The 27,854-nt window shown below is 35.9% G+C and overlaps 1 long non-coding RNA gene across 1 annotated transcript; it reads right to left on the bottom strand.

Moving 5' to 3' along the window:
* Nucleotides 1–1,170: 1,170 nt before the first annotated feature.
* LOC306814302 lies at nucleotides 1,171–27,836 on the bottom strand. Its single transcript, XR_013777139.1, has 3 exons — nucleotides 27,617–27,836; nucleotides 7,742–7,885; nucleotides 1,171–1,257 (listed from the first exon to the last, which is right to left on the bottom strand). It is a non-coding gene; the product is annotated as an uncharacterized lncRNA (long non-coding RNA).
* Between the last annotated feature and the right edge of the window lie 18 nt (nucleotides 27,837–27,854).

The following is a 27,854-nucleotide window of genomic DNA, read 5'->3' as shown; positions in this document are numbered from 1 at the left end:
AGAATAGTAAAAATTTAGAAAAATCACAAAAAAATAAAAATAATATCTTGATGATAAGGTACCATAATGTTAGGTGGCAAGAATAATGCACTTATCATTTGCTTTGTGCTTATCTTTATGAGACTGAAAAAAATACAAAAATAATAAAAGAACCAGTCGGAAATGGGTAATTACATGATAATGGGCATCAATGGAAAATACTCCTTTTCTGGGTCTTATCCTCAAGTCCTATTCTCATGATGTTGCAGTTTCCAGTTCTGTGCCGGTTGGTGCAATTTTAGTCTAGTGAATAGAAGAAATCAGTTCATTTGACGATGTGTGGCACAATTCATATACATTTTATTGCTCTGTGTTTGTTCAAAAATGTAAAGGAGTGATGATCCAGGAGGGAAAGCAATCAAGAGTCACTTGATGTCACTGATATCTCCAGTATGGCCGAGATCAGAGCTCAAGACTTCTTAGGAAACAAATTTTTGGGAGTTAGTGATCACAAGTTCTCTTGGCAAGCTGCCTGAGGCACTCAGCTTGCAAACTGCAAAGTTCCATATCAAGGAGTAGTCCATTTCCTAAAAAATGTACATTCGTAGAGCCTAAAACTTTACATCATCTCCACACTTGATGACTGTCAGCTGATCATGTCTGCAAACACACTTGTAACTTGGTCACACACAGTGAAATTTATCCACACTTACAAATTTTTATGCTGGGTAGTATAGGGGTCACGACTGCGTCAGGACCATGTGTCAATCTGCCACGTCTCTAATTTCCCTCCTGTTCAAATAAAGTTCAGACTCTTCTGGTGCATATGGCAAACAGGTAGGTATGTACAGCAGAGGAAAAGGAAGATGTTCAGAACTAATGATGCAGCAGGTTAAATCCTACTGTTTTCCTCAAGTTAGATGGTTTGGTTTCTCTGGCGGCCACCAAGAACCAGAAAAATAAATTAAAATGTCACCCATATATATTTCCTTTTCCTCTTTTGCACTTTATTCTGGCATTAACATCTCAGGTCATAAGTCAGAACATTTTTGTGATCTCGTAAGTGAGTAGATGGGTCAAAAAATATTTTAATGTAACTATGTATGCATTTTGAAAAAAATGGTATATTCGGACACACTATTTGTAATATGTAATTACAAATTACACACTATGTAATACTTTCCATACACTTTAAATAAAAAGCAGTACTAGCAATAAAAGGTGTACATTCCCTGATACAAATATCTGAAAACTCAAACTCACAGAGAACACAAGTACCTGAGAAATAGGAAGGAAACTGTATCAAGTGAAAGGGAAAACAATCCGTTGAAGTTTACTTTCCAGACTAAACAACACATAGAGGGATAAAATCTGACCAAACCAAGAAACAAAAAACTCCATCCGACACAGATGGCAAGAAAAACAGATTTTCCCACATTCTTGTTTCACCCAATTCTGTCTAAGGACCTGATGTACAGAGGTATAAACAGAAGCAATTATGTGCAAATTAGCTGAATATCACTGATCTGATCCACCTGAACCCAAGAATATGGCCTTTTTACTCTTTATTCATATTTTAACACTGCAATGAAGACTAAACTGCATTATAACTAAAAATGGACAAACATAGATTTAGAAACATATAAAGAAAATAATTTTGGAGCCCACTGCCTCCTCCATCACACATAAACCAGCTGTGCCTAGCCACTTCAATGGTCCTAAAGGTGATGCAGAAAAAAATTTTTCACAAAAAGTAATGAGTCACTTCCAGTTAGTCTAAGCTGTAATATTCCATAATTTTCTTCACCAATTTAAAATAAACCACTATGTTTAAACTTTGGAATATAATGGTATTCAAATTTCAGGATAAAAATATGGACCTGTGCTCTTAAGAGCACCTCTGTGCTCTTAAAACCTTTACTGACTGTCTTTTCTTATGCACTCAGGTGAAATTATCATTCTTTCCAGTAGGATAGGGAAAGAACTAAAATATTCTTCTGTCTTAGTGACTTCCACTTTCTGTTCAGTGCCAAAGTAAGGCTTCAGGACTGGTCTACTAATGCACAGGAATGTGTTAGGAGCTCAGCACAAGAATTACTGTGTGAAATTATAAGACTTATGTTATACAAGAGGTCAGACTAAATTATCATAATGGTCCCTTCTGGGTCTTAAAATCCATGAATAATCGGTGTCTTCATCTTAGCGTAGACTGCTACTTCATCTAATCCAGTCATCATCATATTTCCTACAGAGGCTAGCACCTGAGATTTCAGTGGAAATCAAATCCCCTTTCACCCTTTTAATGTAACTAGATAATTGCATAAGGGAAGAAAAATTTCTTCCCAACTCTTGTATGCTATCATACTGTAAATGGAAGTAAGGTACTTGTTTCCTTTCTTGAAATAAGAATGTTTTATCCCATTAAAAATGTAACATTCTTGAACTTCATATATAGTTAATACATACAGATGCATCCAGCAACTATTTAGTTGGTACTGTGGGGCGTTTACGAACCAAAACTTAATTGTTTTGTGCTGAAGGAAAATTTTCAGCAGCAAAGCAGTCAAGAGTAGTTCAGCCATAGTTCATGCAATCTTTTCAAAAATTCATATTAGAGTACAGCTGCAAAGAAATGGCAGCCTGAATCTGAAAAAGGGTGTCTTCCCTGGTGTGTCACAGGGCCAAGAAATCCTGTACCAAAAAAGAATGCAGAGCTTTGCTGCAAATACTTGTGGTTTTCCTTTTCATGCAATCTTTTTACCCAGTGCTGTAATGCTGCAGTATCAAACCCTCAAGATGAAGTATGTAAAAGCTGCATGTTGAAATAAATTTTAGCATTTACAATTCTGTGAAGACAGGAGATTCTATGAGACCCATGCTCGTACAAGGAAGAGATATAAGAGGCTAGGAACAGTTATAAGATGAACCACCAAATTAGTCAATGAAACAGGGAGAGAATGTTAGTCAAATGAAGCAAAATCCCAGATGCATCCTTCTATCTTTTTTCAAGAAAAATTCAGGATGGATGATTAGCTCTGTAAAGTGTTTAGCTCATTCTCTCAGGTCTTAACCCTAGGGATTAAAAAAATGTAATGAATCTAGGAAGACTGTTCAAATTACACAACCCCAAACATCAGAGCTGTAGTGCAGCAGTTATGTTTTTCAGGAGCCCTCTTATAAGACCCTGATCTGCTCTAATTGTGCCTGCTGCATGACAGAAGATCCCTTTTCCATGGTACAGAAACAACCCATGCCAAATGTTCACTATTAGAAACTCATTTTTCATTTTTCCTGTTTCTCATAGCACAGTACTATTCAAAGCAATGGTATTTTCCTTGCATCTAGAACACAAACTTTTAATGTAAATGAAGTTGCTGCTTGCACTTCCCTAGCATTTTCACTGTATCCACTGAAAAATCTGTGATCTGGAAACCACAGCTAAACAGAGCTATCAGGTGTCAGGAAATATAATTGGACTGACACCAGCACACAAAAGGGACTGGAAGGTAGGGATGAGATGGGAGCAGCCATCTGGACAGGCAGAGCCATTTCAATCTTTGTAGGAAACCCTGTGACACTAAGTCATAATAACAATTTCTCAATTCATAAAGTCTGGTGACTTCTCCTTCCTAAGACATGTGTTTATAATTACAACAAAAAAAGCATTTCACTTCTATAGAATCTGCAGAACTGCACCAGGAAAGAGTTCTGAGAATTCACAGGGCGACAGGTTCCTGTAACACATTTCTATTGCTCTCTGAGAACCTCCAAATGCAGAGTAACCACTTGTTTCTTTTCTAAGAACATGGTGATTATGAAAATAAAAAATAAAAAAGAGACAGGAAAACATAAATCTAAAGCTACTTTTATTAACCTTCAATAATATAAACATTTTTTTCTAACTCAAACATGGCCTTATATTGTCCAAATAATTTTATTTTCCAAAATCATTCTGAAGTTACTTATACTTGTAAAATGTCTTACTTTCTCCAAAAATCTACTTAGATGTGTGGAATCGCTGCAACATGAATGGACAAATTTAATAACTCCCTTTTTTTTTTTTACAGTACAAATAAAATTTGCATTATCCTTGTTCATAAAATGAATTTTACATATGTGTGTGTGTGTGTGTGTGTGTGTGTGTGTGTGTGTGTGTGTGTAATATTTGCCTGTCTGATACATTTTCTAATAGCAATTTAAGGTCTTTCTCAGAATTTATACTACAGGCATTGATTGTGAGCTACTGTCATTATGTATCTAGAAAATAATGTAAATTAAAGCATAAGTGTTTTCTCTGTATACATATGTATGGAAATGTATAGATTCACACACATATACAGTCACAGAGATGAAATCTATATTTCCATAACCTCCTCAACAGAGCCCTGAAGGAAGTGAACATATTTAAGAGTATTTAATGGTGATTAATACAGTTTAGATTTCAATAAATTAGTGTATTTTAACATGAAAAGCTGCCTATCAATATGCAAGGAGGCATAAGATAAAAGCATCTCTTCTTTCCAATGTCAAGACTAGCAATTCTATATTGCAGCACACCCAAACTGAACCAGACCACTTCACTGCAAAGCACCTTCAAAATGATCCTGTTTAACAAGTGTGTACAATGAGTCATTGACCTGATCATCTTAGAAAACCATATGTGCTAATGGAGAAAAAAAGACTGGGATTTAACTGGGGAAGTGAGAGAGATGGCCAAGAAAGCACAGCTGCATGAAATATGTTATAAGGAGCTTTGGTCTATTCTAGAAACCACAGAATCAGTGTGGTTTCTTTCTGCCTTCAGCCCAGAGTTCTGGGAGAGCTGCCAAAAGCAAAAAGAACTGTAGGATGCTAGTGAGGCTGACTGGAAAGGAGGAAGATATTTTATTAAAATAAAATGTTTGGGTTTTTTCTCTGAGAGGGGAAGCTGCAGAACACATAACCTGTTGGTAGGGTCATCAAATGATGGAGGAAATGTCTTAGGACTAAAGCACTTTTCCTGCCAGGTGGAAACTGGGGAAGAGATCCCATTTCCTCCCAAGTAAACAATGGTCAAAACTGTTGATTTTCTGTGCTCTGTCCTGCAACCTGGATTTGGCAAAAAAACAGCTTTGGAGAGGAAAAGCTTTGGATAAGGCTCTGGAACAAAGATAGTCAGTTAGTGGAAGGAATACTTCTGGAAAATGAGCAGGAACGAGATGAATTTGGGGTGAGCAGCTACATGAGAAGTGACCATGAGGACTCGGATGTGGTGTGTGACCTCTGGAGTGCTGAATGAGGAGTGCACTGCTCAGAATACACCACCCATGTTGAGGTAGCAAATGACTGCATGGAAAAAGATTTATGAGCAATGGATTTGATGATTAAAAGCTCAGGGAGGCTGAGGCTCCAAAAACAAGCAGAACAAAATCTGCATAACTAAATTAATCACCAGAAGACAGGTGATTATTTCAAGTGGAGGAAAGCAAGCCATGGATTCATCCAGCAGGAGGAAGGGCAGAGTGCTTGAGGCAAACAGAGCAAGATGAAGACTGTAAGACTACTGCAGCTTCTACTTCACTTGTGTTCCCAAATAGCAAACACACTTCCACTCTCAGCAGTGATACTTGTGCACTCCTGGAATGAGTTTTGGCAAAAGTATGACACTAAAGCAACAATGGAAAATAGAAGCTATTAAGCAGTCATGCTGTTATGTCTATTAAAGATGTTATTAGATTCTAGAAGATGATTTAGAGAACATGGCAAATGTTAATTCACTGTATATCTTCTGTATATGATGGAGAGAAGGGTCTCCTTTTTTCTTTTTTTTTTTTTTATTTCATTCCTCACTCCTAAGCTGGAGGCTGAATCACAGCTCTGTAAGAAATTGTGCAGCACTGTAAGATTGAATCTGCAAACTCTATTCCAGAAGCACTTAGTACGTGCATAAATCAATTTTTTTCTCTTAAAAATTACCATCTCTGCTTTGCCAGAAGGAGTTACATTTAAATAAATTCTTCAGAGAGGAATTTGAAGAAGAATTCAGCTGCTAATAAACACGAGAAGTATTTTTAAATAAACATTAAAGAAAAGTATGTTCTATTGACTAATATTATATTAACCATAGGTACTCTTCAAAGAAAATAAAAATTGATTTTAAAATAATAATTTTTAAATAAATGTATCCAGAATAAGTGCCAAAATTCAGATTTTTAAAGTGTAGATACTGGAGGTTTGTAGTAGGCAAAAAACATCTCTTAAATGTAAAGAAATAACTCCAATTTAAAATAATAGAAAAAGAAAGCAGTAGCTGTACAATTATACCTGACATCAAAAATGCCCATAAGAAGTTTTCTTCATTCATATTTTCTAGGAGTTGTACCACAATGAAAGCTCCACTTTGAGGAGAAGTGCAGGCAGGGGGACACAAGGGGAAAGATGGAACTGCAGGTGACCTTGAAAGTGGAGGCTTTTGTCAACCAGGTACTGCCACAATCCTTTTTCATTATGAAACTCTTCTAAAAGCAGAGTTCTTTTTTGCTATGTGTTTGTCAGAGGAAATTCTGAACATATTTTTTAGTAGTTAGATTGGCTAAATTAATAATTCTAAAGTATTCCTTTAAAAAATTAAAAACTTTCTCAGTTTCAACAATCCAATATTCCACTAATTCCTGCCACTAATCTTAATTATTTATTTCCAACTGTATAACAAATGGCAGTGCTCTTATCTTTACTTAATTAGCTCTGATTTCTAATGTTAAATTCCTGTTTAAAATTAAAAAGACCATGGCTAGCCACATGCTATCTGTAAATAAGATGAGTCTGTTGTGAAAAGTTCATATGCAGATGCATATGGTTGATGCAACAACCATGAGTAATTAAGGCTGTAAATCTGTCATTGTGACATACAATAAATGCTTAGCTCAACACTTAGTACAAGGGCAAATATGATACTGGAAATCTTGTAGATCAGTATTGTTAAGAAAACAATAAAATAATTTCAAACATGACTTAGAGAGCTGTTTGTTTTAGGGGAGTTAAACCCTGTATCTTAAAATTACCAACTGAAGAGACAAAAAAAAATCTGTGATAAATCATTTGTCTGTTGAGAATCACTGTCAAAATTGATACTGCTAGATAATCATCTCTTCAGAAAAAGCAAGAAATTCAGTTGCACAAATTGGACAGATATTGTAAGTTATTTTGCATCTTAAATATTTTTTGCAAAGGAAAGAAATGCATTTGATAAGATGATATTCCTAAAATCTTTTTGTGATATATGCACACCTGGGCTGGGAGAATTTTGCTGTGTGGTCCACTTTTCTGCTTGAGATAACTGCTATCTATTTCTGCCAATCTTACTGGACTCATTTGACTTTTATTAGAGTTTCTGCAATATAGATAGAGCTGAGTAGGGGTAACAGGAAAGGCCAGCTCAGGCCTTGTACATGTCACATAGCTGCATCTTTACACTTATAAAAAGTAAATTTCAGTGGCTGGATGAACAACACAGTGCATCCTCTGTTAAAGGAAGTAAAGAAATTTGAGATTTCTGCAGACTGAAAATCTGTTTCTCTCCAGTAGGCTTTTTACTACACACCTTCAAAAAAAAGGTTATCATTTTGTTTACCATAATAGCAGCAAAAAAATCCTAGCAGAATAGCAGTAATCAGAGAGTTAAAGCTGAAGTTTTATGACACCAAAAGAATTACCCATCGCAATATAAATCACCAAGAAAGGCAGGATTACTGAGCTCTAATAAAATTCTTTCATGTCCACCTACCTCAGGTCACCATGTACTTTGAGGATACTCTTCTGTCTGATTTTACTTCTGAGCATCTTTCAGGTTTTTTCCCAAGTTCACATGGGACATTTTGCTGCCCATCCAAAGGCAATGCAAAGTATCAAACAGAGGTAATACAAATACCTCCAAAATAATAAATGAGCAAAAGCATTGAAAACTCCATTCTCCTATTTGTTGTACATGGCCTACATGCATAAAAGAGGAAACAACCACAGAATAAATTCTGAAATCTGCATGATGAAGACTGTCTCATACCTCAAATAGTTTTACTAATCATAGTTCTGACCAAAGGTCACAGTTTCAAACCAATTTTTGCTATTGCTATCTCACATTGTCAGTTTTGCCAAAAAACTTGGATGATAGAGTGCCCATGCTGTTCTTTGTTCCAATTTATTGGATCTCTTCATAATTCTGAAGCAAAATGTATGAAGCAGCTATTAGTCATTTTGCATTTGCAGTTCTGTTGGGGAAGAAGTGACCAACAAGTACTTGCAAACATTGAAGCTTTCAACTTGTATGAGAAGAGAAATTAATTTATCTGATCTTTCAATTAAAACTACAACCTGATTTGAATATCACAGGTCACTTACATTGCTGTCTAAAATTTCAGGATTCATATTCATATTGAGAAGAGTACATAGAAAGACTTGCTGTCAAAATATAGTGAATAAATACTTCTGCAGTGACCCAGTTCTGAGTGTCTCTGATGATTCAGTACATTTGTGGATATGTAGAGAAAAATAAATAGGTCAAAGTCAGAGGAGGTACATTCCCAGGAAAGATTCCTGCATGGACAAGGGAGCATGAATTTCTTCAGACCAGGCAGGCATATGAGATTTCTACCATACTGGCCTCCTAAATTAATCAAAAGATAAATTTTCTGCCTATTTATAAAACCAGTGGCATTGGAGGCTGATCTCTTAGGAAAATCATAGCAAATTATCTCAGATCTGACAGTTCAAGAATCAGGTCTTCCTGCCTCTGCACATCTGTCTGAGAAAGGTACTTCATTCTCACCAAATGTTATCTCAGCCTGTCCTGAGACTCTGAGTGTACTTAAGTGATACCAGTGTTTACAGTGTACTTGCATCCCTAAGACAGCTGCAAAAGAGTGATACGACAGATCAAAGCTCTGTGGAAGTTTTCAGGTAATCCTAATCACAGCCTATTATAAGAAACACAATCCTGTCTGACACATGGAGCAAATGACCTGTAAATGAAGCTGCCTCGTGAACTATATAGGCACTTCTCTGTTTTCCACACAACTTTTGCTTCAAAAAATTTAGGTCAAATAGCATTTCAATTTTTTTTCTCTAGCAGATTAAATTGGGTCATGTTCCTAGAGAAGTGGGTCATTTTTCCTTGTAAATAAACAGTTTCATGCCTGCATATCCTTAGTTCAAAGACTCTATTGTTTGTACTCAAAACTGTGCAATTCTTTTGCTTAGCCAAGAGGCAGTAATTTTTTTATTTTTTTTTCCAAAGGGCAGTCTTAAGCCTAACCCAGTAAGACACATGATTTTTCTCAGTACATGACAGTAAAGAGTCTCGTTTCTGCCTTCCCATCAAAGCACTGACTGGGGACAAAATTCTTAGCCAGTATTGATTGATTTGCTCCAGTGACTTCAACAGAGCTGTTCTGGTTTATATCATGTGGGAATCCATGCTAGAAAAGATCAGTGTTCAGTGCAAAAATATAGAAAAGTTATTGCCAATTTTCTAACACACCTCAAAAGATTATTTTCACATCTGTTCAGGTGAGAATAAGGACCTTTACAAAGAGAAAATGGTGCAATTCCCTATCTTGAACCTGTAAAGTTCAAGCCAGATGATCCAGCAGCTTAGTGAATTTGCACAGAATGGTTCAGTTAAATGTTATAGCAGGGAAAAAAAAGTCAACAATAATATAATCTTCTCTCCCTTTATTTTTTTTAGTTTAGGCTTATCAATGTTGTTATCATTTATGTCATCATGGAATGAAAACATGGAATATTCTCATTCTGCTTAAATGAGTTTTCCAAGGATTGCATACTGGTCTAATTTCCATCAATACAGACATACATTTCAAATTCACATACATATTATGTAAGGCATATAATCTTATGCCAGCCACTCCCCAGTCCTTTGTGATGTGTTTCACAATTTTTTCCTAATTTTTTATTGGCTACAGGCATATTTTCTCCCTGCTGTTAATCTTTCCTTGCATGTCTTACAGAAACTCAAGGATTTAAATATTTTTCCTTTTTAAATTCACAATCCTCTTGTTCTCACATTGACATTGCATATATATGCCTAATAAACCCTAGAATACCTAATGTCTTTATAAGCTTAATTATTCTTCACCATTATTTCTTCACTATCAAAAGAAGAATGGTTATATTTGTAGGAGTCAGCCTGGCCTGTGCTCCAGGTCAGGCAATCATTACTGAAGAACATCTGTACCCAACCCTGGGCCTTGGCAGGTGTCTGTTGAGTTGTGGCAATCCCAGAAGTTGTTGCACCAAGGAGTTATGGGATTGCCCATGTTAATGCCTCATAAATATTCCCGACCCTCATTTTCCAGTGTCATCACCACTCCCAGCCCCTAAGATATTCTTCCTTCTTTGTATCCTCATTGGCCCTTGTTTGATGCAGTGTCCCACCCAGCCTGCCCCACTGGACCCTACCTTCCCTTACCCCACCTCTGCACCACTTTCCCCTATACCCATTAGCCCTAACCTCACCTCCAGCCCCTTTCCTGCCCCACATTTATACTCCAGACCTCCCTCCATCTTTGTCTTCAGCCTTTGGCTCCTCCTATGGTTAGTGTGTTCAGATTTTTGGGCCTCGTCCCACATTTGTTTTCACTTTTATTAAAGTATTTCATATTGCAAGTCATGGTTGTCACACTGTTCTTCTTCTATTTTGCCACAGTAGTCCTAATATCAGAGGAGCCCTAGAAAGTATTGTTGGGGACCACCCTCATCCCCAACACATATTGCTGTGTCAAATTTCAGCAAGCATGGGTAAAGTAAAAATTTTAAAAGAGCATAAATTATTGAATAAGTAAGTTGTTTTAGGTTTTTTTTTTATTATAGGTGTGATATTTACTATGTTTTCTGGAAAATCTAGTCCCTCATAAAAGTTATTCTTACTCTTTAGTCCCAAATTTAGTCTAGTAATAGTATATAATTGCTGTATACATAACACAGAGCTCCAGTCTGGTTTGCTACGGTTTTTGGAATCAAACCTTTCAATAGAGACACACATTTTGTTTTGAAAAATCCTGCCAATATGTCCTAGAATTTCCCAGCTTCAGAAGTACTCCAGAGATAACCAGAGATATTTTCAAGAGATTTGAAAGCTACACAAAGATTTGACAGCATTTCTTGACATACTAAGATTTTGCCATATTAGTCTTGAGGTCTGTATGAATAATGAAGAAACTTCTATTGACAGCAACATTTTTAAAATTAATTTGAAAAAACTTCCAGCAGATGCACTGTGTTTTTTAAACAATTTTACTCTTAACACATTTGTTCAGTTATATAATGAAGACAATAACTAACACCAGTGAACTTTGCTTCATTCATAACATTGAGTGAGCTTCTGAAATGTTTCTGAAAACAATAAAATAAAAGAACTAAAATTCTTGTCAAAAAGAAGATTGTAGACAAATAGAAAAATACCAAGCCTAACATTAAAAGAGTGAATTAATCCTTTTCATGTTGGTTTTATGGTACTGATAATTTTATTCTAGTCATTTTACTTAATTTAATTATATATTAAAATAAAGGGTCATAACATCAACATAAACTTGTGTAGATTAGATTGAAGGGGAATTGTTCAAGTGAAGCACAACATAGGCTGGAGACATCTGTACCATGTCTCAGATGTTCACCCACAAATAGAGACCAGGGCAGCAGTGCTCTCAGGTGAGGTTCTTGAAAAGTGTTTTTCATTATATACATTTGTTTACTTTGAAAAACTATCCCAAAGTATAAAACACATTTTGCAGTTTCTTCCTAATAAAATTGGACTTTCTCATGTCACATTTAGGTCATGACATGTACATCAGACATGAGAAATAAAGTGGCCAAAAAACAGAGATCTCATTTCAAAAGGATGCAAACCAGTATTTTTTTCTGAAAAACGTCAGCCAGCAGCGATATGAGAAAAATAAAGAAACCAAATTCTGCACATTAAAAAGACAGAAAGGGAAGCTTCACAGCCCTAATGGATAGCACTGGATTGTTTTCCAAACTTCGTGGTTCTCTGTGTATATTAATTTAAATTAAAACTAGTAAATTGAAAATACATTGGAATAAACATACCAGCTCTTCAACTGGATGCAGTGAAATAGAGTGCAAATAAATCAGAGGAGGGAGATGTAAAAGTAAAGTCAAAACAGGAAAAAAAATGGTCAAATTTTTCTGCTGTGTTTGTTTTTGTATGTTGGGAGTTTGTTGGGGGAAAGCTGTTTGTTTATTTGTTTGTTTGTTGGGAGTGGTGATTTTTCATTAAGAGATTTGTAAATTCTGACACTATTCAGAGAGTCTTCAGAGTCTTCAGAATGCAAGTAGCTTGAAATGGAAATAAAGGCACAGTCAGAGAAAATAAGGTTAAAAAATTACTAATTTAGAGATACTGATAAACATTTAAAAATATGTTCTTGAAATTCTTTTTAAATTGTGGATAATATGAGATAGGAATTAACTATGGGAGTACATACACAAAAAGAACAATTATTAATTTGTTCACTTTTGTGCTTTCAAAAGCAGAAGGAAGTAAAAGTAGAATTGCATAACAAAAAAAAAACAACTTATCAACAAAGCAGAAGTTACTGAAAAAGCAGGTTGGGATGAAGCATGGGCATGGAATAAAGATTTTAAAGGTTACTGGTCTTAAGAGACTGCTGGAAATACAAGAAAATAAGGGGCTGCTGTAAGTGAGACTGGTAACTATGTAACTAATTTTCCAATTCTGGAAAACACAGAGTCAATATGGTAATATTTGTGAGGTTTATATGTCTATCAACACAATACTGCCCAGTGTTGACCATGACCACTATTAACCAAAATCAAGTTATTTAAATAATACTAGATCTCTATTTAACAGCCTGTCATGAAATTTATTTTAATAGTACGCTTAGTCAACAGTCTTATCATGCTTTTACCAACACTGTGATCAATATAAGCATTATATCTAGCCTACAATTTCACCCACCACTTCAAAAGCTTCATAAATCATCAACTTTTATAACTTCTTGATTACCTCCTAACGTTCATACAAAACAAGGATAAAAACAAAAATCACCCTCTGATGAAAGCATGCTGAGCACTTGAAAAACTTTTATTAAATGATATCCAGTTAGCAACACCCTGTTGGGCCATCACTGTGTAGTGATGATTATGGAGTGCTCTTTCGCATAAACTGAATAAATCTCATAAATTGTTGATGGAGGTGCTTTAAAATATCATCTATTGACCAACTTTACCCCAGCAACAGAACAGAATTGATTTACTTTGCCTCTCTTCTAAGAAATTTTATCCATAGCCTGGGGCTTGGGGATTGTACAGCAAACAGATCAATCCCATGTACTTTCAAGGGCTGGGGAAAGCTGTTCATGTCTGGGTTTCCTGAAAGGTCTGCATCTTGCTACCCAATTTAGTGAGGCTTGCTCACAGTGTGACAAGAAAGGTGGGTAAGGGTAGCCCATCTCTAACATCAAAGAGAGTTCTCATAGGCACGATTAAGGGTAAAATTGTCAGGCCAATTTTTACAGTGAGGTTAGCTCTACAGAGGGCATGAAATTGAATTTCAGTTCCACTGGAGCCCCAACTCACCTTGTCACTTCCTTGCTCAGTCTTGGCAGTTCCAGGTAATGGAAAAAGGCAAAAGGCCATGCTGGACATGGCCCATATGATCTCTATCCATCAGACAGGCTCCTTGAGCAGTATAGCCACATGCAGATTGCAACATGGTGACAGAAAAACAATAGAGGAGAGATCAGAAGTGCCGTCTGTTGCTGTTCCACTTCTACAAGGTTTGCATTATAGACCTCTTCAACAACATTCTCTGAGCTTGTACAAGGTATGGGAAATATTTTTGTTTGTCTACAACCTTCATTATATTAAAAATTCCTTCAGTGTTTTGATCCACTTGTCTTTAGACCTTTCAAGAGAATTCTTTTTTGCCACTTTTTAGCCACTACTGGTGATGAAAGACTGAATTACTCTAGAGTTCTTCACACTATTATGCCTCACTTTCATATGTCTGTGATACTGCTTGCTAACATACTCTTCACCATACTGAAAAATAAATGGGTAAAGTTCATGTTGGTAAGATAACCAAAAGTTCATCATGATTAGATAACTAAACAAACCAAGTAAATCCAACTACAGTAAAGAGTCAATAATGAGTCTCATCAATAATGTCCTTGCAGTAACATGATATCTTACTTTTGGGTGACATCTCTTTTTAGATCCTTTTAGATTCTTTTAGAATCTAATTCTGACAAGGACCATTGGTTTCTTTAGGACTTCCAGTGCATTTGAAATTAATTAATTAATATATGAGGTAAACGATGGAGGTAATTTAATACCTTAGTGAATTGTCTCATGAGCTCTGAGGCAGGCATGGAATTGTTTTGCTTACAATATGTGGGAGTCCAGGGTACTTCCCTGGCTCTTCTGGGGGTGCAAAGACCCCCCTGGCAGATCCCTCTGAGACCCCCGAGTGCTGTCCAGGAGCTGCAGGGGCTGGATTTGGCTCCTTGGGAGAATTTGCCAATGCTGAGGGAAGAGACACAGTAAATGATGATGAGTAGAGTGTAAATTAGAATATCAGAATGTAGTATAAGTAGGTTTTTAGATTGTTTATATTAAGAGCAATGTGGTCAAGATAGAGAATCCTGGGTGTGGTGGGCTTCTTCCTCCTTCTTCTTCGTGTCATCCATGGTGAAGTTGCACCCTGGGAGCCACAGATTGGATGGGGAAAGAACTGGACATTGTAAAGAGGTTGCATGGCATTGGTGAAAATTTGTAAATATTGTATATGTAGATAAAGGCCTTGGCACAGCCCTCCCAGGGGACCTTCTGCAATGGTCAACCTGCAGAGTGGACCTGTGTCGGGCTGGCAGAAACATTTTTAAAGATAAGATAAATAAACAGCCCTGAAACAACACAAGATCGTCTCAAGCTGCTTTCTTGCCAGTGACTCCAAGAGAACCAGACTCCTGACCACCTGCAAACCCTCTCTGGGGAGGTCTCATGCCTGAAGAGACCCTCAGAGACGGGACAACAATAAAATCCACAAAAGACCAGTAGAAAGTCCCGTATGTGAGGCAGTCAGAAACATTTTATTAAATGCCCCCAAAAATGAGGCGCACATTGAAGCCTCTCATGACTGTTAGCTGCCCCAAACATGGCATTACCTATCAACTTGCATCTCCTGTTTCACCAAATTGTGATTCTCCTTTGGATATGATTTTTTCACAGAATGTGGAAACAGATTTCAATTCAGCCTTCCAGGCCTGAGGACACATAGGAACATGATTTTCACAATTACCTTCAATTTTGCTTTATGCATAAACCATTGATGCCTCTTGAAGTCATTACAGAGGTAACACAGCCTTGTACTATAAGGTGGTTCCTTCAATCAGATAACATTTTTAAATAAAGTCACACCTCCAATATTATATTTTCTGATTTATGTTTCTACATGTACATCCAAAGTATTCTTATTTAAGCAAAAGTATTCCTATATGTCTTCTTACCAGGCAGTTTAACAGCCAGGAACTTAAAATCACAATTAAAATGTGCTGGTAGAAAAAGGAAAACCAGCCCTATTTTTCTGGAGGCATTGCCAAGATGTAACCAAACTAACAATGAGTTTTGTATTTTCTGTACTCATTGAGCTCCGTCTGCTTCTCACCTGGGAATTAATCCCTCTCCTCCATAAAAATGCACCAGATGGCTGAGGAGGGCCTTGGAAAGGCCTGAAAGGGCACTCTGCAGAAGAGCTGTAGTGTCACACTCAGGAGGCACTGAAGTAGTCTTTTGTGAAACCTACTGTCAGTCATTTATCATAGTCCCACACATCCAGGGAAAAAACAAGCAATGAGAGAAGGAGGGCAGAAAGCACACTGTTCCAAGGTCACTCCTGCCAAACATTTGCCATGAAAATGCTGCCTTTCCTTTCCTCCTTTCTTAGTGAGATTTCTTTTTTAATTCCTTAAATGTGGGTCTAAGTCTAAGGTATATTTCTTTAGCTATTGTTGTATGTCTAAGACAAGTTTCTTACATCTTTGTAGAGGCCAACATATCAAGTTTCCAGTAGGATAACAGTGAGGGAAGACAAGGTTTCAGACTGAGCAGGAGGCACAGGCATGTGTGGAGAGCATGAATATATCTGCTGCAATTGTGTTACTGCTTGCCACAAGTCACCCCAGTCTTTGTTTTCATTATTGTGTACACAGAAGGACCATTAGCACTAAAATTCTCAGTGTGCCCACAATATAGGAGCAAGAAGATTCAAGTTTTCATCTTGTTAAAATGCAGACCAAAGCTGGCTAATTATCTGTATCTAGGTGCAGATGTCAAACCCTGAAAAGATGGCATTCACCAAGGCAAGGTGTAATGGCTAAACTACTTTTCACTCACATCATCTATACAAAGAAAAAAACCCAAAGAAACAAAGAAAGCATCTTCTTTGTTTTTCTATTAATAAACTAGCCTAAACCCAGAGTAAATTCTAAGAGTTTTGAATGGAAAAGAACAAAGCAGAAGGAAACTTCAGCATGTTACTTAAAAAAACTCAAAGAATTAAACAAACAAGACACCAAACCCCATCTGATTTAAAATTTTGTGGTGACTTCTGAAAAAAACCCCTCTATTTTTGTATTTTAATTATTTCAATAGAAGTCAAGTTTCTTGGAAAATATATTAGAATGTTGCTTTTTTTATAGCACACATCTAATTAACAAATCCAGAAATTATATTTATATTTGTTTTAATACCTGCACACAGAATATAGTGGTTAAGTCATTTTCTCTCTTTGTTGTACCAGGAGGATCAGCCACAAAGGATATTTTTTCAAGGCTGTTCACAGATTTCTGAATACATATAAAAACTCCTCTAAGAGGTAACAAGGTATCCAGGTACTTCCTACACACTCCTTTACGAAATACTTTGCTCTTTAACCAAAGGAGAAGGAGAGGTGTGCCTATGAAAAATTGAAAAACCAATAAAAGACATCTTGGCTTATGCTGTGTTTCCGATGTAAGAGGGATATGGGTCACATTATGTGCAGATAAAGTTTAGAATGCTTTGGGCACAGGCCAAGAAGATTCATATCTGAATGTTCCTCAATGCTCAGAAACTCCTGAAGTGATCCATTTTCTTTTAGTGCCATCACAGGCACTAAGGGCCACGTGACAAATAGGAGGACATCTCTGCATGCTCAAACCTTTCAGAAATAAGCCTAAAGACAGAACAAGTAGCTGTTCAGCTGCCCATATAATAACATTTAACTGGGATTTTCTTGTCCTTAATGTTTTCTTGACATAAGCTCTCATTCCTAAAATTACTCAGTCAGTCATTTCATCACATAAACTGTGTTCTTTCCTCCTTGCAGATGGTGACTTGCAAATGTAGCAAGTGTTTTGATCTGTTACTCCACTTGTGCTTGCAGCCTTGTGAGAGGACTAAATGGGACCCATTATCTGAAAAGATGGCATATCTGTGCAGAACTGGAAAAAAACCACTCTTAAATTTATATCAGAGAAATGTGATGCTTAGTCACAAGAAATTCTTTTAATGTACCTGTGACCTTTGCCTCCTGGATTAATGTTGGGAATAAGGCTGACTAAAATTCTGTAAAAATCCCAGAAATTCTCTCCAGTTTAGTTCATTGCAGAGAACTTGTTCAGGAAGCAACAAAACAGTCTGCCTGGCACAGCACAGGAGTTAAGAAGGAAAACTGAAGAACAAAATGAGAACTTTAAGGGTCAATACTCCCATCTTGTGGCTACTGAAGAAAATGCATGTGTCTAAGTAAAAACAGAAAAATGGTCTCATGTAGATAGTTTATAAATATTAATTTGCTTGAAAAGACATTTTATTTTATGTTGTAATCAAATTTGTATCTTAGAATTACCAGTGCTATATTCAGAGATGGAAGGATGTGGAAATTTTTCAGTCAGCCACAACAAGCTAATAACTGCAGCAAATTCCTAATTGCAGGAAGTCAAAAAGATGAAATCCACTTCTGTGATACTCTGAATCCAAAATATCCTGTATGAAGGCAGGAATGTGATGGAAGTCTACAGGCTAGTGGGCAATGGGTAGTGCTAGAATTTAAGGATACATGATGGAGTAACAAGCACTTAATTTGCAACCTCTGGATGCAATAGATACAACTCTCCTCTTTGTAACTCCACGAACCACAGAAGGGGCAAATCTCACTTTTCCTGGGCCTTCCTAAAGATTCTTCTGCTTAATGTATTAGTTACCTACATAAAGCTGAAATAAAGAGCATGTGGCTGATATGCCTCATTAGAGGTCCTTAATGGTTCTTGTGTTACGTACCTGCTTCCTTACACAAATCATTGCTGAATAAACTTGTTTCCCCTATAATTTCCCTTCACCCATACAAATTATAAGATAGTATGCATCCAGATCCTTGATTAGAATCTCAAAGCAGACTTAATTTATGATGTGTGCTAATGCCCACACCAACATGAGAGTACTCCTGTGCTGTTTGGAAGACATTGACACTGAGACATTTGCTTTAATATTTGGCCCTAAGCAATTCCTGGAAAACACCAGAACATGCAGTTTTAGAAAATAAAGTTGTCAGTAGAAACTCATCTGGAAATGTGGCTGTGAAGTTGAAAAGGATGACAGTTACAGAGATCATGAGTCAGATATTATTACCTTAATAAAAATCAAAAATGCAAGGAGAAAACTTTCACAAGAAGCTTGAACATCTTTTAAATATTGTGATTCACATAAAGAAACCAAATATATAGATTGAGAAGATTTAAGGAATGTTAAGGCTCAAACTCATAGAAATGGTGGGTTTTTCAGATCCATGTGACTGATTGAAACCAAGGCCCAGCCTACTGAACTAGAAATGGTATTTCTAGAAAATATTTGATCCACGCATGTAGCAGGGGCTATATCTTACCAAAGTAGAAAGGAAAAAACATAGTGAACCCTGCTGCAGGTCAACAGTGTTTTACAGCAGGTGAAATTGGCCTTGAGAGCAAGCTGAGAGATTAACAGATATAACATTTCAAAGCAGAAGATGCTCAAAGTGGATTTCAAAGACAGAAACAACCAGTCAAAATGACAATGCTCACTAACAAATCTTCTGGTAGAATATATCAACAGAGGTTCTCACCTGAGGAATTGCTAAATCCTCAGGTGAATGCAGAACTAGAGCCCCAAAGCAGGGTTAAATTATGAGGGAAGACAAGACTGAAGTCAGAGCCTGTCAGCCTCAGGTGAATAAATGCTGTAATTATGGTATACAGACTGTAAAAATGGAAACAAGACACAAGACGAGCAGTGACAATAACATCTTCAACTGTACACTGCCCTGTAAGTACACAGGTAAAAACACCTGGAAGTGATTAGCAGCTTAGGTCAGTGCTTCAATCTGGGTTTAGTTTGAGGGGGAAGAAAAATAGAGGATTCTCCCTTCAAGGATGAAGTTGGTCAGCGCCTATTAAAAATTGTGCCTTATAACAATCAAACTGAATGAGGGATGCTCACCATAGTCAAAAGAGAGTGAGGACTGTACTTTTGCAATATGAAAATGAAATATATTTTATGCTATATTAACAACAGTGTGACCAAAGAATTGATGCAAGAGATGACATTGCATTTCTAGAAGCTTGCAATGCTGCATGTGGAATACTAGATTTAGTTTTAGACAACTAACCTTTAACATGCTTCAGACTGAAAGGCAGTTGGTTTATATTAGATATTAGAAAAAATAGTGTTTATTGTGAAGGTGGTGATGCAGTGGAGCAGAGAAATTGTGGATGTCCTGTCCCTGGAAATGTTTAAGGCCAGGTGGGATTGGGCTCTGAGCAGTGAAATCTATGCCCCATGCCCACTACAGGGAGGTTGAAAGTAGATGTTCTTTAAGGCCCCTTCCAACCCAAACCATTATACAGCTCTATGATTTTAAAAAACTGATAGTGATAAACATGAGAGAATCTAGAAGGACAAGCCACTAAGGTGTTCAAGGACTGGAGAACCTGCTGACAACCTGAGACAAGGCTCAGAATGTGCAACAGAGGAAATTGCAATAAAATATTTTAAAAATGGTTCTCCATGGTAGTGCTGAAGGACTGGAAGAGATTGCTTAGAGACAATGTGGAATTTTCATTCTTAGGGATTGTGAAACTCAGTTGGACATGGAATCATACGCTGAGGTCTGATGGAAGTTGTGCACTAAGAGGCCACAGTAAAAAGCCCACAGATGTTCACTTCCCCTGCTGCCTATTTTATGAGCTAAGGCACAGTGTGGTGAGAAATATTGGAAGCAGAATAAAGCTTAACTCATATCAGGGAAATTTGGCTACATTATAAGTACAGCATCCTCACATGCAATTTGCACAGCTGCCAGCCTGGTCAAGTCACACATAAGATCAGTAAAAATAATATCAACTGTATCACAATCCAACATGATAACATTAGTCCAATGTGATAGGTGTCAAAGATAAACTGCAGCTAGTCATTTATTCACTGACTATGGGTTAAAAACTAAACCTTAACAATTAAAATTATTTTATGGCAAACGGTCATTGAAGCTTTTCTTCAGAAAAATGTGCATTTATTTTTTTCACACACAGCCTGGTGAGGATAGCCTCAGAATCAGCAGTGTTGTGGCTGTCTGCAGCACTGGCCAGCAGCCATCTGCTGCCAAATAAAATGTGTAGAAATTTAGTTCTGTTCCACTTTGTTCTGGGGACAAAACACTTAGGTTCCAGTCCCTCACTCAGCTGCTGTATGTGTAAAATCCATAAATCTATAGAAAGACTATTCTTGTTAAGACTTTCTTCAGCTTCTAAATATGGTTGAAATCGGGTAGTAATTTCAAATCCCAAGGTGTATGCCCTGCAGAGTAAGGAGTCTGGAATGAATGCACCCTTTGCATCAAACTATAATTACAATCAAAACTCCTCCATGTGGAAAAAATCTGATCTAAATTGACAATGATTAATATAAAAAAAAATAAAATAATAAATAAAAAACCAACACAAAACTAAAAACAAAAACAAAAACAAAAAACAAATGCAAAGATAATTCTTTAATCACCAGACAGTCACAAATACGTTATAATAAATAACCACAGTTTTCATGGCAGACGGCATAAATAGTTAAAATAATGGGACATAAAAAGAAAATAACTTTCACCTAGCCAGGTAAGGATGACTCTATGTACAAAGAAACAGCTGAATGAAATTGCTGTTTATCTGCTTAACACATGGTATATGGGGAAGCCTGGATGCAAGCATTCTGAAGTTTTTTCATGGTGGCAAAATTTTTATCCGTTATTTGAGATATGCATCCAAAGAAAAGCCATTTAGTCTGCTCTTTTGAAATACATAACATTCATATCTAATTCACATTTAAGCTTCATCATATTTTTATCCAATGCTATCCACATAAAAGTAATATTCTCTGTCCCTGCTAAGGAACTCTTGCTCTAGACCAGATAAAGAAAAGTTAAAATGCTGTCAAAAATCAGTGAGGCTCATAAATTTCTGTACTAACATATCAATCTGAATAGGATTAACACACACATTTAGCACCTTTAAATCAAGCCACACAGAAGTCATGTTTCAACAACATTTGTTTTAAAAGTTCAGAAAAAGCAGTTTGGGGTTCAGGGATTTTCTTTGGCATCATTCCAGATTATTTCTGTTACCCTGCCACTATGGATACAATCATCCTAAATAATGTACATGTCCCTAATTTCTAAGACATCTTTTATATATTACAGAACTACCTTGCCACCAAAAGCAAGCAGTGAGATATATTGTGAATGAGATTCCTCAGTAAGGTAAAATCCATATAGTGAGTTCCTTACAGTAAGATGAAACAATGATTAAGATTTCAGCTGAATATCTCCTATGTATAATTATGTAATAGAATGTTTATAAATGTATGTTCTTGTACAAATATGTGCTCAGTGTCTCCCCATGCAAATCTACAACTGTGTGTCTTTTTTTCACGTGGTAGTGTCGTTGCATACCATGCAGTTTAACAAATGATATGAGTATCATTTTCATGTGCAATTTTATAAATTAAACCACTGAATACATGGTATTTCAAGCTACAGCCACGAGGTAGCAGAATAACTTTAATTTGAGCCACTTTTATGATGTAATGGATGTCCAAACTGGCAAGGAAAGCCTATATTAAAAAAAAAAAAAAGAAATCACCACATATAGTTCTGTCCTCCAACTCTGAAAACAGCCCCCAGACATTCCTTAATGACATGTATGGTAGCATTCAGCTGTGCCTTGAAGTCCAGTGAAAGGAAATTTGGGGTAATATGTAACACAATCTCATTAAAGATAAAGACTTAAAATTTATTTCACAACCCAGGAACTACAGTTCTTCTGTCTTTAAACTCTTATGAGAGAAACAAATACTTTGGAGCTGAATATCATTATCAAGTAATTTTGTTGCAGAGTTCTAAGGGATGACAGTTACCTTACTGTCTTGTGAATACATTGCAGAGTGAAAAAATACTTTAATTTTTTTTTCTTCATTTTAGTTTATGGCTTACCTTATGTTGTCACTGCATTCCAAGAGTAGGGCTCCTCAAGGGTTTAAGCTCTGAGGCAATTCAGATCTTAAGTATTTAGAGACAGATTTTACCTTCCATAGAGAACATTTCAAAATCCTGCACTTTCATGGACAGGAGATGGTTCTATGACATATTAAAATCACGACATTTGATACAGGATTCCGAACTCTTAGCTTGTAGAATTGTTAGACATTTTTTCCATATTTTACTAATTTCTTGGCATCTTCCTGCAGTTCCCATGACCTGGAGTGAACAGGCCACTAATTTAATTGTTTTATCAATATCCACAGGGTCTCATGAACCTCTCACCTACAGGAGGAAAAAATTTTCAAGATTTTTTTACTGATTATTTCTCGTGTGCAGTCTTTGGGCATAGTCAAATGGGGCAATCCAACATGATCCTTATGGTGGTGATGTTTTGTATGTATTAAACATGGGATAAAAATCCTTCCATATTATTTGGGCATGATGGCAAGCAGAGACATGAGGAGCAGAAGGGCAATAGGATATAGTTGATGAACTCATTTGAAATCAGCTCCAAAAATAATAACAGGAAAATAAATTTTAATTTATTAATTGTCAAATGCTATTTGTTCCTGCAAGAGATAATTTCAAAAGATGTATTGCTGTTTCTCTGTGTGGTTTCCCATGGATATATGTAACAGTTTTGATCCACTGCTTACATGGAGGATGAGATTAGGCACTTTTGTCCTTTTGCAAGGAGGAGGATGTTCAGTGATGAGAAACCCTTAAGACAAATTTATAAGTCTTGATATGTGGTCATGTCATTAATATGTCAAACCCACGAAAACACTGCTCATTTGCATTTATAATTAGAGCAAACTTTATTTAATACCTGAATTTAAATTTAGGTCATTTTTAAATGTTTTCAACCTTTACTCTGTGTTGCTGAGTCACTACTGTGCCATGGTTCACAGAACTTCTAGAAAGAGTTAAAAATGTTGTTTAGTCATTTACTTTACTTATGTTATCACTCCTTTACAGAAAATCAGATAGTTAAGTTTTATCAAGGCTGGCCACAAAAATAGAGAAGAAAGCTAGAAAACCTCCTTTTGTTGACTGGTTGGCAGAGAAGAGATAAAATGGTGAAGGGTTATACTAACCAGTCTAGGAAAGGGGGAAATAACTGCTGATTAAATACAGATGCTGAACAAAAAGTCACTGCTAATCACACCCACTGGATACTGCTTTACAAAAGGAAAGAGTAAAGACATGACCTCCACTCACTCATCATTTACTTTACTGTCACATGATTTCTCATGCCTAAATACTACAGTGAAACAACTTCAGTATTCCACAAATATTTCTACACATAAAAATGGCATTACAAGGACAAAACAGAATTAACTATTTATAAGAAGAGAATAAATCACAAATAAAGGAATTAAGGTCATTAAATAGCAGAACTCTGATAGACATTAGACATTAATAATTGAAAAGAGAACAAAAGAAATCAATTTAAGCAAGCAGAATGCAGAATAAGCATTCAAATAAAATTTATTTTAAAAGAGATACAATACTAAATAATATAATATAGAGAGGGATATAATACTAAAGTACAGAGTTAAATATGAAGCTTTGAGGTAACATGGCCTGATTTTAATAGAGTCTATATTTACTTTACGATTACTAAAATGATGATCCAAGACCAACCAAGGTCAAATTAAAGTTCTCATTAATTTCAAAATGTTTGGAACAGGTTTCAGAAAACAGTTAAAGTCAACCTATATTTCCTTATACGTTTCAAATATTAAAACTCAATTTTTCAATGTTTCAGGAAAAAAAAAAACTGTAAAGACACATGAGCTTTTCTAAAATTTGTTGTTGCATATACCAAATGAACCAAATTAATTTGTCCTTTGAAATGCCCATAAATCAATGAGTTCTAACTCCATAATGCATGGCACAGTGCAAGACAGAAAAGTTGCTAAAGGCTTTATGGAATGCTATCAGAAAAGCATCCAAAATGATATATCACTGACCACATGTTTTCTGTTTGGAAAACCTTCAGTGTGTTGTTTATGGAGCTGTCAGGGAATATTTGTAATATGTTTGGAGATACAGAAGATTATATAGGTAGATAGACAGATAGATAGATTAGATAGATAGATGATAGATAGATAGATAGATAGATAGATAGATAGATAGATAGATAGATGGATAGATAGATAGAGATAGATAATCTTACTGCCAAATATACTTGGAATGCAGTTCAACAATTTAATCTGTATAGGCATATCCTTCTGTCTGCACAGATTTTCACAATAAAAGAACTTATCCATGTGTATTTCTGTTTAGGCTGGAAAAAAAGATGTTTTTCTTTAAAAAAAAAACATTCATAAGGCCACCAAAGTTATGTAATGCTTCTATTTTAAATGCCCCAGTGAAGATATCTGGTATTAAGAGAGGTCTGAATCTTCACTCTGGACAAATGAAACCACTGCAAAACATAGAGATTCCTACAGGAAAATCTTGTAAGCACCTTCAGTTTAACCTTTATAGTAGTTTAACCATTGTTCATGTGAAAATACACAGTGATACAATGACATCAATATTTTTAAATGGAATATTAAAGTTTTAAAAATGAGGGATTATGTATGTTTGTGGTGTATATTTATTTTTCAGCTATGGAATATATATATATATATCATATGCTACATGAAAATTATTTATTGTATTAGTAAATATCAAACTTCAATCCCTAAAATATAGGAATATTATCTGCTCTATAACAGCAGAAGTCTGTTGAGCCCACAGTCTGGTCTCCAGTAGGGCTGACAGGCAAGTACCTGACTACAGCAAAGAGCATGACAAGGATATACATTGTCCCTACTTAATTACATTTTGTAATCTTCAATGAATTTTTATTCCATTATTTTTTCCATTTTCTTCTTGAATCCATGTAGATTTTTTATTATTGTCAGGGAGTTATTCTCATCAGCTATTGCTGAATTATCTTTTTAACTTGTTTGAAATTGAGTCTAATTGGTTTCCATTTATTTTCTCTCTCTCATTCAACCACCTGCCCTATATCCTACAGGTTTATCTACATCATCACCTACTGTCTACAGCATTACCAAAACTGAATTAATAATACATAACATTGTTGCACCACAATATCTTATTTTTACATCAGCTCTTAAGGACTGATTGCTCTCATCTTTTGGAAGTAGAAAGGAAGATAGTTTAACACTATGGCAGTCTACATATCTGAACATTCTAACTCCTCCTAAAACTGGCTGCTTCTTAATCTATTAATACAAATAATTTTTTAATATTGATAAAAAAAGAGATGGCTTATCCCCTTTTTCAGGAAAACTTCTAATTCTTTTTCACTTATTTCAACAGAAACATAAATTAAAATACTATATGAGAATTCATTCTGCAAAAGCAAAGCAATTCAGTGAATGATGACCTGATTCCTCCACCTTAATCATTTATAGGAACAGCACTGCATGAAACAGGAGCTTGAGAGAAATTAATTTATGCTTTGGAGTCGGGAAGTCTCCAAACCCAAAATTACAGAGCCTGATAGACACTGAAAAATTTGGATCCTGACAACAGTAGGACACTGAGCCAAATGATTTATTCTTGAAGCTGATGCTTCAGCCAAAAATCTATGATCATTTGGTTTGTTTCTCCAGAGCTTAACGTTTCTATTTGCATCAAGATTTTTACATTATTGTTGCATAAGAAATCAATGTTCTTAGGACATTTCAGATCTAAAATGTGTTTAGCATACAATTTTCCTAATGTCTGGAAATATTCTCCACTGTTTTCCAGACCAACAAAGCAGGGAGATGTTTGCTATTTTCTTTCTAAGTGGGGAAAGCATTATATACAAGGAGTGAAGGAAGTGGGGGCAGGGAAAGCATGAAAGGAAATACTTTGCCACACTGCAAGAGTAAAATGCTCTTTCCTGTATGACCATATTAAAATCACTTACCTATGCAAATAGAAATCTACTTTGGCTAAGTACCTGGCTAAGTGATACTTTCAATAACACCAAGACTGTATTTGAGGCTAAATTTATTTTTGGCTTATTTTACTTTATATGGTTTAGTTTCCATTTTACAAAATCCATAGATTTTGCCTAGGCTATCTAAAGCAAGTTACCTTCTTTTAGCACATCTGTCTTAGAAATCTCTCAGTCTGATAGCATGCTAAGTAACTGAAACTGCTTTATCTGGCAGGGATGGAAAATTAATTTAAAAAGCAGCAAAGATGAATTAGTCTGCTAGAGAGATCAACCGCCACCTTCTCACACAGACCCTCATGCAGCTCCTGTTTGGAGCCAATGGGAAACTCAAATTGCGTCAGCTACAGAGAGATAAATTGTTCTGTCAAGTAAATCATCAGCTTTTGAATTTGTGCCTAAATATGGACTTCATGATGGGAAGAATGTCTGTGATGCTGAAATTGAATCAAAATCTCCCCACAGACAGAAGAAGAAAATTCTCAACAGTCTTTACTAAGATCTAAATTCTAAGACAGGATTGCTGTCATTAAAACGTTTTGTATTTATATTAGTTTTTATGTTATTTTTTCATTAGCTCATAGTTGCCTTCACATGGAGACTTTTTCTTGATCTATCCCAAATCCACTAAAGTCAATGAAACAAACAGATATTACCTCAAAAATTTCCATTTCATTTTTTAACATCTTTCTTATTACAAAATATTACTCTATTCTGAATTAGTCAGATGTATAGATAGTACTCTCTGATGTCTTAGGGAAGAATTTCAGTTTGTTTATTGCATTATTATATTGTTGTGCAATTTTTAAACCTGTACCTGTAAAGAATGTTAATGTGAAGCTACTGTACCAGCATTACACAATTTCACAATGCACCTATTTCTTCTATAAATAGAAGTAAATCTTTCATTTGTTAGAAGAAATTATGAGTTCTATCCAGAAACCCTGAATTCCAATATGAATTCTAAGTGTTCTCTGTGACACCATGGATCCTTAAATCCACCAAAGCAATTTCTGATAAACCATCTTACAATTCACATTCACCTTTGTATTTGTTTATAGCCAGTGTGCTCTTTCTCATGTAATTATTTTTTTTCTTATTGACTGTAGTAGTTCCAATTTGCTCTTCAGAAAATTAATCATAAGCAACCACGTGTCACCTCAGTGACACTAATTGTAACATCTTTGTCTTTACTATCTGTCCTTGAACACTTCACTCAGGATCTTCTGTTTTCTTCAAACTGCCATTGCTCTCAGAATCTCCAGTTTTACTATCTGAATT

Source organism: Erithacus rubecula (assembly GCF_903797595.1).
Source record: "Erithacus rubecula genome assembly, chromosome: Z".
Classification (NCBI taxonomy): Eukaryota; Metazoa; Chordata; class Aves; order Passeriformes; family Muscicapidae; genus Erithacus; species Erithacus rubecula.
This window is presented reverse-complemented; position numbering and strand designations above follow the sequence as displayed.